This window comes from Bufo bufo, chromosome 10 (genome assembly GCF_905171765.1).
Source record: "Bufo bufo chromosome 10, aBufBuf1.1, whole genome shotgun sequence".
Classification (NCBI taxonomy): Eukaryota; Metazoa; Chordata; class Amphibia; order Anura; family Bufonidae; genus Bufo; species Bufo bufo.
The window spans coordinates 47,155,872-47,173,357 of NC_053398.1; the positions used below are offsets into that span (position 1 = coordinate 47,155,872).

General features: G+C 46.4%; 1 long non-coding RNA gene across 2 annotated transcripts; it reads left to right on the forward strand.

Moving 5' to 3' along the window:
* The first annotated feature begins 10,064 nt into the window (after positions 1–10,064).
* On the forward strand, positions 10,065–17,101 carry LOC120981211. Of its 2 annotated transcripts, none has more exons than XR_005774645.1 (3): positions 10,065–10,196; positions 11,489–11,552; positions 16,787–17,101. It is a non-coding gene; the product is annotated as an uncharacterized LOC120981211 (long non-coding RNA). The 2 variants fall into 2 exon arrangements; XR_005774644.1 differs by having other exon boundaries at positions 10,072–10,196; positions 11,492–11,552.
* The last annotated feature ends 385 nt before the right edge of the window (positions 17,102–17,486 follow it).

Sequence of the window (17,486 nt, forward strand, 5' to 3'; positions counted from 1 at the left end):
CTGATTGTGAGGAATATGGATTCATATTTACTGTCAGCCATGTCCCCACACCAGCCATCAGCTGTCAGATAGAAGAGGTATTGAACTCCACAGGAGGGCCCTGCTTCAAAGCCAGCAGATGGCCGAGGACCTCTAGCAGTCCATCAGTGTTTACAACTTTTCACACTTCCATTCAGCCAGCCAGGAACCCAGCTAATGGAACAGGAAAGACCTCACTGCAGGGGCTCTAGTCCATTCTCCAGTTCAATATAATCTAGCAGACAGCATGGAACCGGCAATTTATAAGGAATTATAAATTGCCCAGCCATCACAGGCACAAACCGGATACATATTTGTGTCCCTGTGGCCACGATAAACAGGCCCGTGGTCATAGTCTGGCAGTGGGATGCCAGGGAAGGGAGATATACATATCTCCCCACAGAAACCCAATAATGGTACCATGCTTGGATTCTACTGGTAGCCGGAACCCAGGCGGATCCGTTGGGCCCAGAACCATTTCCCTGTGACCTTCTGGTCTTGAGCTATAAACCTTAAAGGGTTTTGTGGGTCATTGAGCTGTCAGGATCAGCAGGGAGGGGGGGGGGGGACCCTTCCCAGAGGCGGGAAGAGTAGGGAGGGTGTAACGTCACGCCTTGGTAACCAGTGACCATACCGTATCTCGTGAGCTCTACGTAGTTGACGTCTGACGTCAGTCGGGGCACGAGGGGTACAGTATCCCTCACACTGATTTATTAAGGGATAATAAATGAGGTGCAAATAAAAAAACAATACGTCTGGGGGTTTTTTTACTCCAAAAAAAGGTGAACTTGATAAATGTGCCCCAATGGATGGCTGCAGTCAGGGTGCTGATGAACTAGAGCAGAAGCAAATTCACCTTTTTTGCTTTTTAAAAGCCTCCACCTCCACAGTTGGACATCATTTCGGGTTAATTCCTGTATGAGTTAGAGCAGAACGGGGAGCCAGACGAATCCATTATGCGGCCCGTAGACTTCTATTATGACGGAATGCCTCTTAAAGGCTTTCCATTATCCATTCTATCATAGAATTCCGTTATGGCCGGTGGGAACAGAATCCATATCGGAACTGTAAAAAACCCAAACTCGAACTTGTAAAACACAAGTTCGCTCATCTCTATTTTTGAGGACATCGGAACATGTCTCGAGCAAACGTGAGCAATATCATCAACACAATATTTATGTGATATATTGTTACTCTTTAAAAGTATAGTAAAGTGTTAGGTGACTTTTTTTGGGACGTGGGGAATTATGGAAGTGTAATCGGCATAGGCACATAGTGTGATGACAGACACGTTTGAGGTGCAGTGGTAATTGTTAGGATGGGATGTAAGGGGTGACGTTTTGGGATAGTCACATTCATGTGGGGTCGATAGTATACCCATCTGTGTCTGTCGTAACTATGTATACATAGTGGGAGTGAGATGGCTATTTCTATATATACACATAGCTGTGGTGTTATGAAACCTTATTGATATCTTCGGCTTCATTCATTGGATCTTTTCCCTGTCTGTATTTCTAATGGGTATTGAAATAAAATGTAATTTTTTTAATGGGAATTTAGTGGCTCGATCATTTTGTGTAAGTCTGGGAGTCCTTTAGGTGCTTTTTTTCCCCCCGCAAACTCGGGATGGGCTTTGATATGTCTTTTACAGAGGACAGAGGTGCAGCTTTTTTTGTACCTGATGAAGGGGAGTGATTCCTCGTAACGCGTTGTATCGCTGCAATAAAAGATTCTACTCCTGATCCTGGTGACTGGCTGACGTTTTTTTGCGCCGTGGGACGTATTCGCTTTCTTTTTACAGAGGACAGACTTTTTTCTGGCCCCTCTGCCATACAGCCCAAATTGGTGGAGTGCTGCTGTGATGGTGGACCTTCTGGAAGTTTCTCCCATCTGCACACAGGATCTTTGGAGCTCGGCCAGATTGACCATTGGGTTCTTGGTCACCTCTCTTAGGCTACTTTCACACTTGCGTTTTGTGCCCTGACGGATCCGTTCAGATAATACAACCGTCTGCATCCGTTCTGAACGGATCAGTTTGTATTATCTTTAACATAGCCAAGACGGATCGGTCTTGAACACCATTGAAAGTCAATGGGGGACGGATCCATTTTCTATTGTACCAGATTGTTTCAGTTTCGCTCAGTTTCATCAGATGGACACCAAAGCGGAATGGAGACTGAACTGATGCACACTGATGCATTTTGAGCGGATCCTTTTCCATTCAGAATGCATTAGAATGCAAACTGATCCGTTCTGGACCGCTTGTGAGAGCCCTGAACGGATCTCACAAACGGAAAGCCAAAACGCCGGTGTGAGAGTAGCCTTACCAAGGCCCTTTTGCCCCAATTAGTTTGGTGGGACGGCCAGCTCTATGAAGAGTCCTGGTTGTTCCAAACTTCTTCTATTTAGGAATTATGGAGGTCACAGTGCTCTTGCGAACTTTCAGTGCATCAGAAATTTTTTGTACCTTTCTCCAAATCTCTGCCTTCACACAATCCTGTCTCTGATCTCTACAGGCATTCTTTCCTCCTCATGGCTTGGTTTTTGCTCTGATATGCATTGACAGATGTGACACCTTATATAGACAGGACTGCGTCTTTCCAAATCATGTCCAATTAACTGAATTTACTAAGGTGACTCCAATCAAGGTGCAGAACATCTCACCACGCTAAATTTCAAGTGTCGTAGCAAAGGGTCTGAATACAATTCCTTTTTAATAAACTTGCAAACATTTCTAAAATTCTGTTTTCACTTTCTCATTATGGGGTATTGAGTACAGAATGATGGGGAAACTTGATTTAATTTTTTATTTTAGCACAAGGCCACAATATAAAAAAATGTGAAAGGGTCTGAAGATTTTCTCAATACATACAAAGATACTGGCACTCAAATTCAATCTTCTATTGATATATTAGACACATGTACCGTGGTTATAATGCACAGCACATACACAGATGGTTGCATTGGTATATACTGAAACTTGGCTCTGCCTGGAATCTCTTAGAGTGTATTTATAGGTCATGGTTGAGCAGGGCCGTAGATAATTTTTTTTCCTGGGGGGGGTTCAGCTTTCTCAAATTATAAGAGTCATCATCCACATCCACAGATATCTCTCCCCCCCCCCCCCCATAACAGTGTCCCTGACAGTGTCCCTATTGTAAGACGGACCCGCCGTTCCTTATGTAAGTGACTAAGTGAGCTACTTGTGCAAAGTATATGTACTACTACTATCTAATAATCTATCACTAACTGACTGGGACTGTCAGGACACCAGATAGGCTCCAGGCTGGCTCCCGCTCTTCAAACACTAAAACTAGGCGGCCGGCGGCAGCGTAAGGGTACGTCACGCCGCAGGCGCATGCTCCTCCCACTTTATTAATGAAGGCGGAGCAGGCGCGTGACGTCGGAGTGAGTGACGTTACGTGGCCGGGAGACGGAGTGACGGAGGCGGAGCACAGGAGCAGTGGGGGTGGACTGAATACACTGTCTACACTATGTGTCTTTGTGTCATAGTTACCATCTGTGCGGTCGCTGGTCGGACACTAGTGCGGGGCTGGCAGGCGGCAGTGCAGGAAGCGGAGCACAGGGGTGTGATTAGTTTGTGCCCAGGCACACCCGGCACACCCCGTGCGCATGCCTATGCTGCCCGCCCTGCAGCCTCCATCACCTCTCTGTGTGCCGCACTGCCCGTGCCGCTATTGCAGGCAGCAGCACGCCCGGGTCGTTCTCTGGCAGGTTAGGAGGACAGACACTCTGGGGGGGGTTTGAACCCCCCTATCCCACCCCTTATCTACGCCCCTGTGGTTGAGGCGCGATTAAAACCGTTTTAAAATTACATGTATACAAACTATGGGGCACATTTTAGAGGCCGGTCTTAAAGGCCCTGTGCTGGCGGTGGTTCCACAGAAGTTATGAAGAGGCACAGGTGCTAGTTCTAAATGTAAGACAGCTTCCGAGCTGTCTTATACAGTATTTAGACCATTTTCTACGCCTAAAACAGGCGTAGAAAATGATGAATGAGACGGGCCTACCGGCCGCCCCCTTCCCAGCCCGCAATTTTAGACCTGGTGTGAGCGGGGGCAAAGTCAGAGAAAGCGCAGCCCTCTGCGCCTGAAATATGGCTAATTTAGGCATATTTCAGAATAGTAAATGACCCCCTATATGTACGCATTCAATGCCGTTGCCCTTAGTACAGGTAAAATATGTCAAATATGTTTCACCTGTAAAAACTGCAGCCACATGGAAAACTGTGGCAGATATGCATGCAATTTTCCCAAGGTTTTTGACGCCATTTTTACCGCACCTCACAACTATATGTGACTGACCCCTTCCTCTACATATGACACAGGTTCTGCCATTTTTTGTGTATCTGGGACTAAAAATCTTGAGGTTTCTGTACAGGCAGTTACAGGAAGTCAGACTTTTACATATAGAGAAGCCTCGCTGTCAGATTCCCTGCAGATAAGGTGTTTATGATATTATACGGCAGGTTTATAGCAATATAATCGTATACTGGAATGCCAAGAATGTCACCTGTGTAAGAAATAAATGACCACGCCAGCTCTGTACGTGCGCTCAGTCACTGCTGCCACACACACCCAGGGAGGACCAGCTTCCTGAATGCACCGCGACGCTGCTTTCTTTTTAGTTTTATGCACACGACTGTGAATATGTTGCAGTCTGCAAATCGGCAAAGTACGGGTGACTTTAATAGGTCCGTGGACAGCATTTTGCGGAACAGAATAGGACATGTTCTATAATTTGCGAAACAAACACACAGATGCGGACAACACACTGCCACTCTATACAACTAGAAGGTTGCACGCAGCCGTAACACACTGGCGTGTGCACTAGAAGTAAAGCTGCAGACAGAGAGCGCCCCCTGTAGTGACTAAGAGCATCACACATTACACTAATCAATGCACAATAGAGCGGTCATATGGTCACACCAATTCTACACCTATTTTCATCATGAGCATTACCCTTCCGATAACATCTTCCCCTCAGAGCAGCAGAAAACTGATAATGGATTCTTTATCTACATAGGAGTTTTTATCTGTTGCATTGACTGGATGATATTTATATTTAAAAGGGTTTTTCAAGATTCATTACAGATGACCTATCCTAAGGATAGGTCATCAGTATCTGATCGGTGTGGGTCCGACACCCTGGACCCCCATCCATCAGCTATTTTGAGAAGGTACCGTTGCTCCTGTGAGCACCAAGGCCTTCTCTCTGCCGAGAGACGACACGTTCATCGGTCACGTGGCCTAGGAGCAGCTCAGTCTCATTCAAGTGAATGGGGCTGAGCTGCAATACCAAGCACAACCTCTATACAATGTACAGCGCTGTGCTGAGAGAAGGCAGCGGCACTCATGGGAGTCGGACCCCCACTGATCAGATACTGATTTCCTATCCACATCAGTAAAAAAATAATAATCTTGGAAACCCACTTTAATTTTCAATGGTCGAAGTAATTCAGAGATGAAAAACAGCGAAATATTCAAAAAAATTGTTTTTATGACTATTGAGTTTGATAAAATATTCCCTTCCTGTGTCGTCACATCCTCTAAGGACCTATGTGAGAAATTTCCCCTCTTCTTCACAGATAAAGTCTCATCTATTCGGTCTGCTATCAAATACAACACCGAAAACCTATACAGAGCCTCGTAATGGATGCCACAACCACCTACTGCCATGGTCTGACTTCAAGGTAATTACTGAAGAAGCCATCTCAAACATCCTTCTAAACCTTCGCCAGACTACCTGCGACCTGGCCCCACACAGTTCATGTTGAAATTCCCTGATCTGTTCATGCCAGCATTCCATAAGATAGTCCACTGCTCCTTGCAAGAAGGGAAGTTTCCTACCTGTCTGAAAGAAGCAATCATCAGGCCACGACTCAAGAAACCATCCCTAGATCCGGATATTCTGAGCAACTACAGAAAAGTGGGAAAAGTTATTAAAGGAAACCTGTCACCAGGATTTTGTGTATAGAGCTGGGGACATGGGCTGCTAGATGGCCGCTAGCACATCGGCAATACCCGGTCCCCACAGCTCTCTGCGCTTTTATTGTGTTAAAAAACAGTTTTGATCCATATGCAAATGACCTGATATGAGTCCTGTATCCGGAGAGGAGTCCAGCGGAAAGGAGCCCCGCGTCCTCCGAATCTCCTCCTTGCTGGCTGACGTCACAGAGCTGGAGCGCCGAAATTTCGCGATGCGCGAGCTAGCGCATGCGCAGTGTCGGCATCATGTTCATTCCCTGTACTGGCATCAGCACAGGGAACGAACTACGCATGCGCTAGCTCGCACATCGCGAAATTTCGGCTCTGTGACATCAGCCAGCAAGGAGGAGATTCGGAGGACGCGGGGCGGTGCGGGGCTCCTTTCCGCTGGACTCCTCTCTGGACACAGGACTCGTATCAGGTTCATTTGCATATGGATCAAAACTGTTTTTTAACACAAAAGCGCAGAGAGCTGTGGGGACTGGGTATTGCAGATGTGCTGGCGGCGATCTAGCAGCCCATGTCCTCAGCTCTATGCACAAAATCCCGGTGACAGGTTCTCCAACTTAAAGGGAATCTGTCTCCTATTTTGACCCTATAATACTGCTAACATAGCAATGTGCAATAAAGTACCTTCATTCCTGCATGTGTCCTCTTTCTTTTATTCAACTTTTCATTCAGATGAAAAAGCGATTTTTCTGATATGCTAATTAACCTTCAAGGTGTCCAGAGGGGCGTTATTCCTCTCCTCTAGTGCCCAGTAACGCCCCCCTGCAGTGCCCAGTAACGCCCCCCTGCAGTGCCCAGTACCGCCCCCCTGCAGTGCCCAGTAACGCCCCCCTGCAGTGCCCAGTAACGCCCCCCTGCAGTGCCCAGTAACGCCCCCCTGCAGTGCCCAGCCCTCCTTTCTTCCAAGCCCAGCACGCCTCCTAAGAAATAAATGTATCCCACATCTGTATAATGCCGTGCGCTCCTGCAAGTCCAGAACGGAGGATCCGCTCACGCACGGAGCGTGATTCCCGCAATGGACTCGCTCACGTGAAGCAGCTCTATTCTGTCATTGGACTGACCCAGAGAATGAAGGAAACAGGTCAGTTTTACCACAAAGGGAATTCTTTAAAAACAAAACCCATAAAACTATGGCGCAATTACGTTTTCTTCCACTTTCACCCATTTTGAAAAATTTTTTTTACAGCTTCCCACTACATCGTATGCAATATTAAATTGTGCCATTAGAAACTGCCACTTAGGACTTGTTCACACGAATGTGCCGTATTTTGCAGTCTGCAAAACACGGATGCCGCCCGTGTGCCTTACGCAATTTGCAGAACGGACGGCCCTTTATAGAAATGCCTATTCTTGTCCACAAAACGGACAAGAATAGGACCAGAATCATAATTTTGCGGGGCCACGGAACAGAGCATCTTTTGCGGCCCCTTTGAAGTGAATGGGTCAGCACCCGAGCCACAAAAAATGCGGCACCAAACCACAGTCGTGTGAATGAGCCCTTATCCTGTAGAAAACAAGCCCTCATATGGCTAGGTAAATGGAAAAATAAAAAAGTTATGACGCTGGGATAAAAAATGAAAATGCTAAATTGCTGCAGCATGAACAGCATTCGTGCTGATTCATCTTTATTCTGTTTTTCTGACTTGTTAAGGCCTCTTGCACACGACCGTATGTAATTTGCTGTATTTTGCGGTCCACAAAAAATACGGATGACATCCGTGTGCATTCCGTTTTTTGAGGAACGGAAAATCTGGCCCCTAATAAAACAGCACTATCCTTGTCCGTTATGCGGACAATAATAGGACATGTTCTATCTTTGAACGGAAATACGAAAACGGAATGCATACAGAGTAACTTCCGTTTTTTGGCGGATCCATTGAAATGAATGGTTACGTATATGGTCTGTATACGTAACGCAAAAAAAACGGAAAGTAAACGGGAAAAAAACGTTTGTGTGCAAGAGGCCTAAGGCCGAGTTCACATCTGCGTGCTGAATTCTCTCTTTCTGTTCCGTCATAGGAGCAGAGAAACAGAATTCAAGCTGAGACAGATCCATTGCTCAGCTGGTACCAACAGTGCCCGGCAAAGGGGGTCCGCAAGGTTCTGTCAAATGTGGGCTCATGCACACGACCGTATAAATGGATCCACATCCGTTCCGCATTATTGCGGACCCAATTATTTCAATGGGGCCGCAAAAGATGCGAACAGAACACCGTCTGCTGTCTTCATCCGTTGTTCCGTTCCGCGGCCCCGCAAAAAAATATAGAGCATGTCCTATTCTTGTCTGCAGCCACGGACGAGAATATGCATTCTCTATACAGAGCCAGCCATGTGCGGTCCGCAAATTGCAGAATGCACGCAGCCGGGATCCACAATTTGCGGACCGCAAAACACTTACGGTCGTATAAATACATGGCCCGTATGCTGTCCGCAAAAATGCGTATCCGTTTTTTTTGCAGACAGTTCAGCATAGACTACAATGGGGCTATGTCCTGATTTTCACTGAGAAGTAAGGCTCGTGCACACGACCGTATGTATTTTGCGGCCCGCAAAAAATACGGATGACGTCCCTGTGCATTCTGTATTTTGCGGGACAGACCAGCTGGCCCCTAATAGAACAGTCCTTATCCTTGTCCGTAATGTGGACAATAATAGGACATGTTCTATTTTTTTGGGTGCGGAAATACGGAAACGGAATGCACACGGAGTAACTTCCAGAACGGACATGTTTGTGTGCATGAGCCCGTATAGGACATGTATCATTTGTTTTGCTGAGCAGTGGAATGGAAGAAAAGGCCCTCGTAGAAGTGAATGGGTCAACATCTAATCCGCAAAAAAAACGGATCCGCATTTTTGCGGACAGCATACGGCCGTCCGAATGAGCGCTTATAAGGCAGGGTTGGGTAACCAGCTATTGGGAAACTACAACTCCCAGCATGCATACTTGCTCTGCTCTTCTCTAAACTCATACAAATAAATGAAGCATGCTGGGAATTGTAGTTTCACAACAGCTGGAGTGCTGCAGGTTGCCCACCGCTGGCCTAAGGGCTTATTCATACATCCCAGTATGTGGCAATACGGCGTGGCAGCAGTCTATCCTTGTAGGGTAGACATGGAGACTGTCGTAGACAGCTGTCTCTCAGTCTGTATTGTGTGAGACATAGCCTCAGTCACCGCCATTGGTCTGTGTAACGTCTGTAGTGCACACTAATAACATACAGAGGAAATCCCATTGTGTGAATAGTCCCTGAATGATATAATTCTGCCTGCAAGAGGCCACCACTAGGGGGTGCTAGCTGCACATGGACTGATACACAGCAGCAGACGCTCTCTGCTGGGGTCCCCCTTTATTCTCCCACTATCGGGATCTCTATCACTGTCAGGACGAATGTTTTCCTCACAGAGACACTTCTTCTTCCACACACATTGAGGTCGACGCCAATAATCAGCGCTCACAACGCTTGAATTTATTTTCTAGTTTCCCGCTGCTTTAAGACACCACCCCTTCCCCTAAAGTCACGCCCACCGTCGTCAGGCAGCTACTGGGGTACGTGCGCATTGACACAGTGCTCATGGCAAAACATTCCTAACCTCTGGTTTGGAAAATCCCACCAAGCTGAAGGTGGACTTTATTTCCAGCTCTCCCACAATTACACACGAGGAAGCACTCTGTGCGGCATTGAAAAGCCGCAGCGGCTAAGGTTGTGTGAAACCAAGCCGTATCTGCGCACGTCAAAGTCGTACGTGGAAGATTCTTTAATCGACGTATATCGAGACTCGGCAGGTTCCACCTCTGGGTGGGGTGTCAGTTGGTACACTCCTTAAAGGACGACGTGCAGAATTGAACGCACCGCACCCCAACCAGCAAGCTGGGCGTAGACCGAGCGAGGGTGACACGCCTACTTCTACTCTCATTGGTTAAGCTTCAGCAGCGGGCGGGGAAAGTCGGAGCTACGCTGGAATGTGATTGGCTATAGACTCAGAAGGGCGGATGAAGCTGTTGCGGGTGGCAGGTGGTGTGGGCAGGGCTGGTCCAGCTGTAACTTACAGGCTGTTTGATTCATCCCAGGCTGGGAAAGTTTTAGGCTGAATTCTACTGTAATAATGTGAATGGACATGCGGTGTAATGGAAGTGCGTGCGGTGCAGGAGGGACCGAGGAGGTGAGTGCTGCTAATTCTCATCCATTGGCTTTTATCTCATGGTACAGTTTATGTCTGCTCCATAGTCATGTCTGACATCTATCTATCTATCTGCCCCCACATCTATCTATCTGCCCCCACATCTTCTATCTGCCCCCACATCTATCTATCTGCCCCCACATCTATCTATCTATCTGCCCCCACATCTATCTATCTATCTGCCCCCACATCTATCTATCTATCTGCCCCCATATCTATCTATCTATCTGCCCCCATATCTATCTATCTGCCCCCATATCTATCTATCTGCCCCCATATCTATCTATCTAGGTGCTTGCTCTCCTCTGCTTTCTAGGAAGCCATTGCATCACGTACAAAGGGTTACAAAGAGCACACCGCTCACCCATAGGAGGCCATAATTATGGAGCAAGTTGAAGCTAATTTTTTGTACCTGATTTAATTAGGAAAGCAAAATACAATAAACCCTCCAGCGTTCTGCGCCTTCTCACACACACACACACACACACACACACACACACACACACACACACACACACACACACACACACTAACAATCCCATTTCCCAAATATAAAGCATTAATGAGAATCACTAGATTTGATGGCAGCGCTGACACTAACTGGTTTCTCAGTCCAGTCCTATAGACATGAGTTGGAAGCAGAGCTCTGCCATGTCTATAGATTGCCTGGCGTACGTGTCAGAGGAATGTGGGGCGTATGCAGATATCATCTGGCGGTGGAATGGCTATATATACACATAGAGCCCTGCTGTGTGCCATTGACTATATGAGGAGCGCACATAGGGATAGCCCGGCCCTGATGTAGGATTACATAATGCCACTTATGTAAGATCTTTACGGCCTGGTGTGTGCTCAGTACTAGACCACGTGAGGCCGTACTGACCTGGGAGGTTTACAGTGGTCCACATCTCATCGCCATTGACTTTGGTGGGCCACGCTCTGCGCCGGTAGTCGTGGTCCAATCAACTTCCATTGTGACAATGGAAGTTGATTGGACCACGACTACCGGCGCAGAGCGTGGCCCACCAAAGTCAATGGCGATGAGATGTGGACCACTGTAAACCTCCCAGGTCTGGATTTTGACTCCCTTTACAGCTTGTGCCATAAAAGTGTCCTATTTCAAGCAGTTTCCCAGTAGGTTAAGCCCCGGAGTCAGGTACTCGCAGCAATTAAAGTGTCTGGCCCAATAAAACACAATATTGTCCTAGGGTGTGGACCAGGTATGACTAAATGGCTGTTCTTCAATGTGAACCCTACATCCAGTTTTCTCACAGTAGGATGAAACGCGGCAATATGTCGCAGTGGACCCCCGCATACGATATCTTCAGCGCAATTGCAGTAAGTATAGGGTGGGAGATCATGACGCCGCATGAACATGTGTGATGTCAGCCACCCCTGTTGATTTATATTAGAGTTCCAAACCGCGGATCCGCAAAATACGGATATGGCTTGTGTGCATTACGCATTTTCCTAATAGATCGGTCTATTGTCTGCAAAACAGATAGGACATGTTCTATGATTTGCAGAATGAATACGTGTGCTGTCCGCATTTTTTTTATAAACCCATAGAAATTAATGGGTCCGTGTGCGATCCGTAAAAAAAAAAGCGGATGAGACACGGACCCAGACATTGTTCTTGTGTATGAGGCCTTACACTGAGTCCTGTCAGGTGATAGCTTGCTCTGTAGCCCCTATCTCTGAATTCCTGACAGCTCGTAAACATTCATTTAAGCCATATTCTAATCCATTTCATAAGAGTTTAGCTATAATGAGTGTTTATGAGCCGTCAGGAGTTCATACCGCCGTCATCTGACCGGGCTCAGTGTAACAAAGTGACAGTCTACTAATAGAAACGTAAGCCTGTAGCACAGGGATGCTCAACCTGCGGCCCTCCGGCTGTTGTAAAACTACAACTCCCACCATGCCCTGCTGTAGGCTGTCCGAGAATGCTGGTAGTTGTAGTTTTGCAACAGCTGGAGGGCCGCAGGTTGAGCATGCCTGCTGTAGCACAAAAAAACTGCTGCAAAAGTTTAATAAAGATCATTCGAATAGGTGATTTTTAGCCCAAAATGAGTAAAATGCAATTATAAAAAAAATTGCCCCCAAAGGTCTTTTAAAGAGGACTTGTCACCTCTCCCAATATGCCTGTTTTGGTACCTATTTGCATTCCCCTTGTTCCTCTATGTTGGGTCATTCCTTTATTATTCCTGCTAGAAGTTATGAATTAATAGCAGTTTTCACTGAAGGTCCAGGTGGGTGTTAGTAGTTGAGGGGGTGTCACAGTCTGAAATTATCCAATCAGTGCTGCCAGGGTCACACTGTGCAAGGACCCCCCCAACTGGTAACATCCATTGCAAACTGCCAGCAATTCATTCATAACTTCTAGTAGGAATAATAGAGGGATGGCACATCATAGTCATAAGAGTAGATGCTCCAGAATTGTTGTTATACGGTGAATGCAAATAGAATCTGTCACGGCCTTTGTGGTGTGTGCCGCGACATGGTTGCCTTGCATGTTGTTGCCTCCGGCAATGTGTATTTGTTATGGTGTTTTCCCTGCTTTTGGTGTGCACGGGGTTAAGGTGTGTTTGGTAGGTGTGGTGGGTGTGACCTCAGGCCTCCTTATATGTTGGCGTGGTGGAGCCTGAGGTCAGTTTGTCTTTTGTTGTCAGCTTGGTGTGTCGCTCTGCTCCTGGGCTGTTGTGATTATGTCTGTGTGAGCCACCGTTATTTGTTATATTGTTTACCCTTGCTTTCCCTCCTGCTTGCTTCTGTTTACCCTTCCCCCACCTGTGGTGTATGTTGTATGGTGTGGGCCTTGTTTGCTGGTGTGTGTGTGTGCTCCTAATGGGGCTTGCTTTCCTGGAGGGGTTTAAGCAAACAGCTAGACTGTGAGTTTCCGGTCCATCTCGTCGGCGACAGTTACGTGTCATGTTGTTGTGACACAACAAGGACTAAAAAATAAGCGGGTCAGATAAGCTGATGATCAGATTTTATTGAATCCCAACTGCAAGGGTGGGCAATGGAAGCAGAGATCCGGAAGGCCGAGTATGTGTCACCTTAGCACATGCACAGGTACCACAGGCTGACACATAGTCCTCAGGCTCCACCACGCCAACATATAAGGAGGCCTGAGGTCACACCTACCAAACACACCTTAACCCCGTGCACACCAAAACACCATAACAAATGCACGTTGCCGGAGGCAACAACATGCAAGGCAACCATGTCACGGCACACACCACAAAGGCCGTGACACTGCCCCCGCATGCAGACACAGCAACACATTGCTGCAGGCAACAGCAAGCGTGGCCAAGTGTCACAGCGCCCACCAAAGGTCGTGACAGAATATCTTCACCTATCAGGTTACAGACTACAGTGAAACTCCATTGTGGAAGAAGATGATGCCGCAGAGTCTTACAAGTCTTTTAGGCTCTGTTCACAAACTGCCATGTCCTTGATACCAGCAGCACCCGGTGGAGCCCTCTGACTATAATGTAGGTGTGAATCCAAAAATGTCGTCCACGCACAGAATGCAGCTTATAAATCCCCAGCACGACAATATAGGCTACATTTATACTTGCGTTGTTGTTTTCTGGTATTGAGATCCGGCAGCTGCGGTTTTGTGTCCAGTCAGAAAAAATGGATCCGGCACTGAAAACAATGTAAGTCAATGGTGACGGATCCGTTTTTTTTTAGGCTCCTAAAAAAAAAAAAAAAAAAGTGGCTCAGTCACCCATTGACTTTCAATGTATTTTGTGACTGATCCATTATATATTTTTTTTTTCCCGTTTTGATTTCACACAACCGCATCCTAACGGAACGGATGAATCCTGATGTGCAAGATCAAAACTGATCCGTATAATTCTGTTATTGAGATCCTCTGCCGGAACTCGATACTGGAATTAACCACGCAAGTTCTGGTCTACCCTTTTCAGAGCATAAAGTGAAATCTGTGGCAGATCTACAGCTAATAACCCCCAAAATACATGTATATGAAGTGGCGGACAGCTACGGATTTGACTTCGCCTGAGATTTTTCCTGCTTTTTATTCGTCCGCCGTGGTTCTACCCTGTGTATGACCCCCTATATAATAAAGTACTTCCTATCCAGGAGTCACATCCAAAATTGCAAAGCTCCTACAAGACTATGCTACAAACCGCAGAGGAAAAAATACAGAATTTAGCGATCCAGACATCTGGGGACTTCATGTGCGAGCTACAGGCAAATTGCTGACCAACCTACATGTACACCCTACATGGAAAAGCAAATGATGCAAAAAGATAAACAATTGCACATAACATGGGTTAAAGGGGTATCCTCCGGGTAAGTCATCTGTATCAGGTCGGTGGTGGTCCGACAGGCAGCACCCCCATGAAAGGGACGCAGGGCTGCATTCTCTTCACAGCTCGCCAAGTGCAGCGCCATACATTGTATAGTGGCTATGACTGGTATTGCAGTCCAAGCTCATTCACTTGCATGAGACTGAGCTGCGCCCAGGCCATGTGACTGATGACCGTGGTGTCTCTCCGCGCGGTCTCTTCATGCAGTTGATCGGCTGGGGTGCCAGGAATCAGACCTCCACTGGTCAGATATCAATGACCAATCCTGATAGGTCATCAATATTTTGGCCCAAGGGTTCAAATCTCTGGACCCTGACCTTTTACTGACACGGAGGGCAGGAGCCATGCAGAGCATGACAACGACTACAGCCTCCGGCACAATTCTAAGGACATGTTCGCACGCTGTACATTGTACTTGTTTGCGGTGCAGAATCAACACTGAAAATCTGCAGCAAATACAACAGGTGTCCATGTAGGTTGGTTTTGAGCATTTGGCCATTCCCCTTCTTTAAGAGGTGCCTGGTACAGTCAGCACGGACTGGGCAGGGACACACCCGCACCTGGTAACATCCAGTTGTCAAATACTCATTCCTTCTATAAATGTATGATAAAATGTAGAGTTGTAAAAAAGAAAAATACATGCCCCAAAATTGTTACTTCATGGGAAGCACAATTCTTTACCAAGACAGACGTGTCGGTGGCGCTCACAGGCCCTCTTTATAGGGTGTTCCAGTTAGAAGAAGTTATCTGCTAAATTGGGGATAACGGACAGATTGGTGGGGCTCCAACCACTGGGATATCCACTGATCATGAGAACCTTCATTGTAAAGGTATTAACAGCGGGGAAGATCCAGTCCCTGATGGAAATCTTTAAATTTACTCAGTGGTACCTGACAGGGCACCTGAAGGGGAATCTGGGACCCTTAGCCTACTAGGTATGACACCCCCACAGCTGAAGGGATGGGGGACGCTGTCTTCCGTGATGGCCTTTTTCGGTACTTGATGGATGTGATTCTCTATGACGCTATCTCAAAGTTGAGATGGACCTCCACACATGTCGATATTTGATTCTTGAATTTGTTTTTTGTATTAATACTCTTATTAACCTTACTGTCATTGTCTTGACATGTAATTACTTTTGGGTACAACTGTGTTTCTGTAGTGCCCTTTTCTTTGAGAGTAGAAAAAAACCCAATAAAATGTGTTTGAAAAAAAACAACAATGGGGGTAACCGTGGCCCCCAGTTGAATGGAGCCCTGGCTGAGCATGTGCATGACCTTTTGGACTGCCGGTGATGGACAAGTACAGTGCTCAGCTATATCTGACAATAGAGGTGAATGTGGTGTGCATGCTCAACCAGTGCTCCATTCAGTGGGGGTCATGGGTCTCCCATTGTCGTGACTGGTGAGAGTCTGACCACTTGGACCCCACTAATCTAACAGTTATCCAGTGGATAGAGAATAGCTTCTTGATGACCTTATGTTTGAAATGTTGTTCTATTAGATACATAGGCCCAGATTTACTAATTCTAGAGACGGTGTAAGGTTAGCCATGCCGTCTAGACGTGCACCAGATTCATCACAGGCTCAGGCTGGACGAGACGGATTTATATGGCAGAATTTTGGCATAAAATGGCACATATTAGGCCTGCCCCTTTCACATAAATCTCTGCCCCCTTTCAGTTAAGCCCTGCCCCTGCAGAGCCTGTCTTTATAAACTTTTTATTTTTTATTTTTTTGTCCTTTTTGTGGGGAGTTGCTGTTAAAAGTCAAGACAGCCTTGGGTTGGAGAAAGGGACCAGTGGCCGACACGACTGGTACAACCAAAGGCGCGTGCACTTGTTTATGTAATGAAAATGGTTCATTTTAAGGCCATAAATATGAAGTACATTAAAGGGGTTATCTGAGATGCCCTTCGATCACGTGCCATCCATTATTGGGCATGTGATCCCAGCCTGGGTCACACTTGCGCTGCAGGTTCTAACCCCAGGTTGGGATCACATGCCCAATAATGGACGACACGTGATCCTGGAAGTGGCCGCCAAGTGGGATTGCGGCGCATCTCGGTTACCCCCTTTAAGGGCTTACAGAACCAGTCTCTTTTTTCTCCATGTTCACTTATATATTCATAATTTAAAAAAATTTCTCAGTGGCAGGTACCATCAGAATATCATTAGAAAATGTTTTGCTTATTATAACCTCATATTAGTATCTTTATCTATTATTGCAGACATCTTTTTGTGATGACGGTGACATTTGTTCTTGAAGAATCTGCCTTGGGACTCGAGACCTTCTGCATCACTCTGTGTCCAGACGCAGGTGAGCCACTGACTAACGCACGTTGCGCTAATGCATAAATGCCACTGTGCGTGTGACAGCGGCTAACCAGCCTCTTGGAATGACCCTACCGCTCCTTGTCATTACTGCGCAGTTCACACGTCCTGCATTTCTGCTTTATATATATAACTCGGCATGCTCGGCTGTTTTTTTTACCTTGGCCACCCTTTTTTTTTTTCGTTTATGTTCAGTATACGGAACCATTCATTTCAATGGATCCGCAAAAAAAAAAACAAAGGTACTCCATATGCGTTCTGTTCAAACAGAACATAACGTGATTTGCGGGCAATAATAGGACATGTGGCTCCTTTCAAGTCAATGGGTCCGCAAAAAAAAACGGAATGCATATGGAATGTATCCGTTCCATTTTTGCGGAACCATCTATTGAAAATTTTATGCGCAGCCCAATTTTTTTTATGTACTCACTGTTTAAACATTATTGTATGCTTCCGTTTGCAATCCGCAAAAAACGGATCCAAAATGGAACGGCAAAACGGAACGGAAGCAGAAACGCTACTGAAACAAAAAAACTGGAAAAAGGGATCCGTGAAAAACAGACCACAAAATACTGAAAGCCATACGGTCGTATGCAG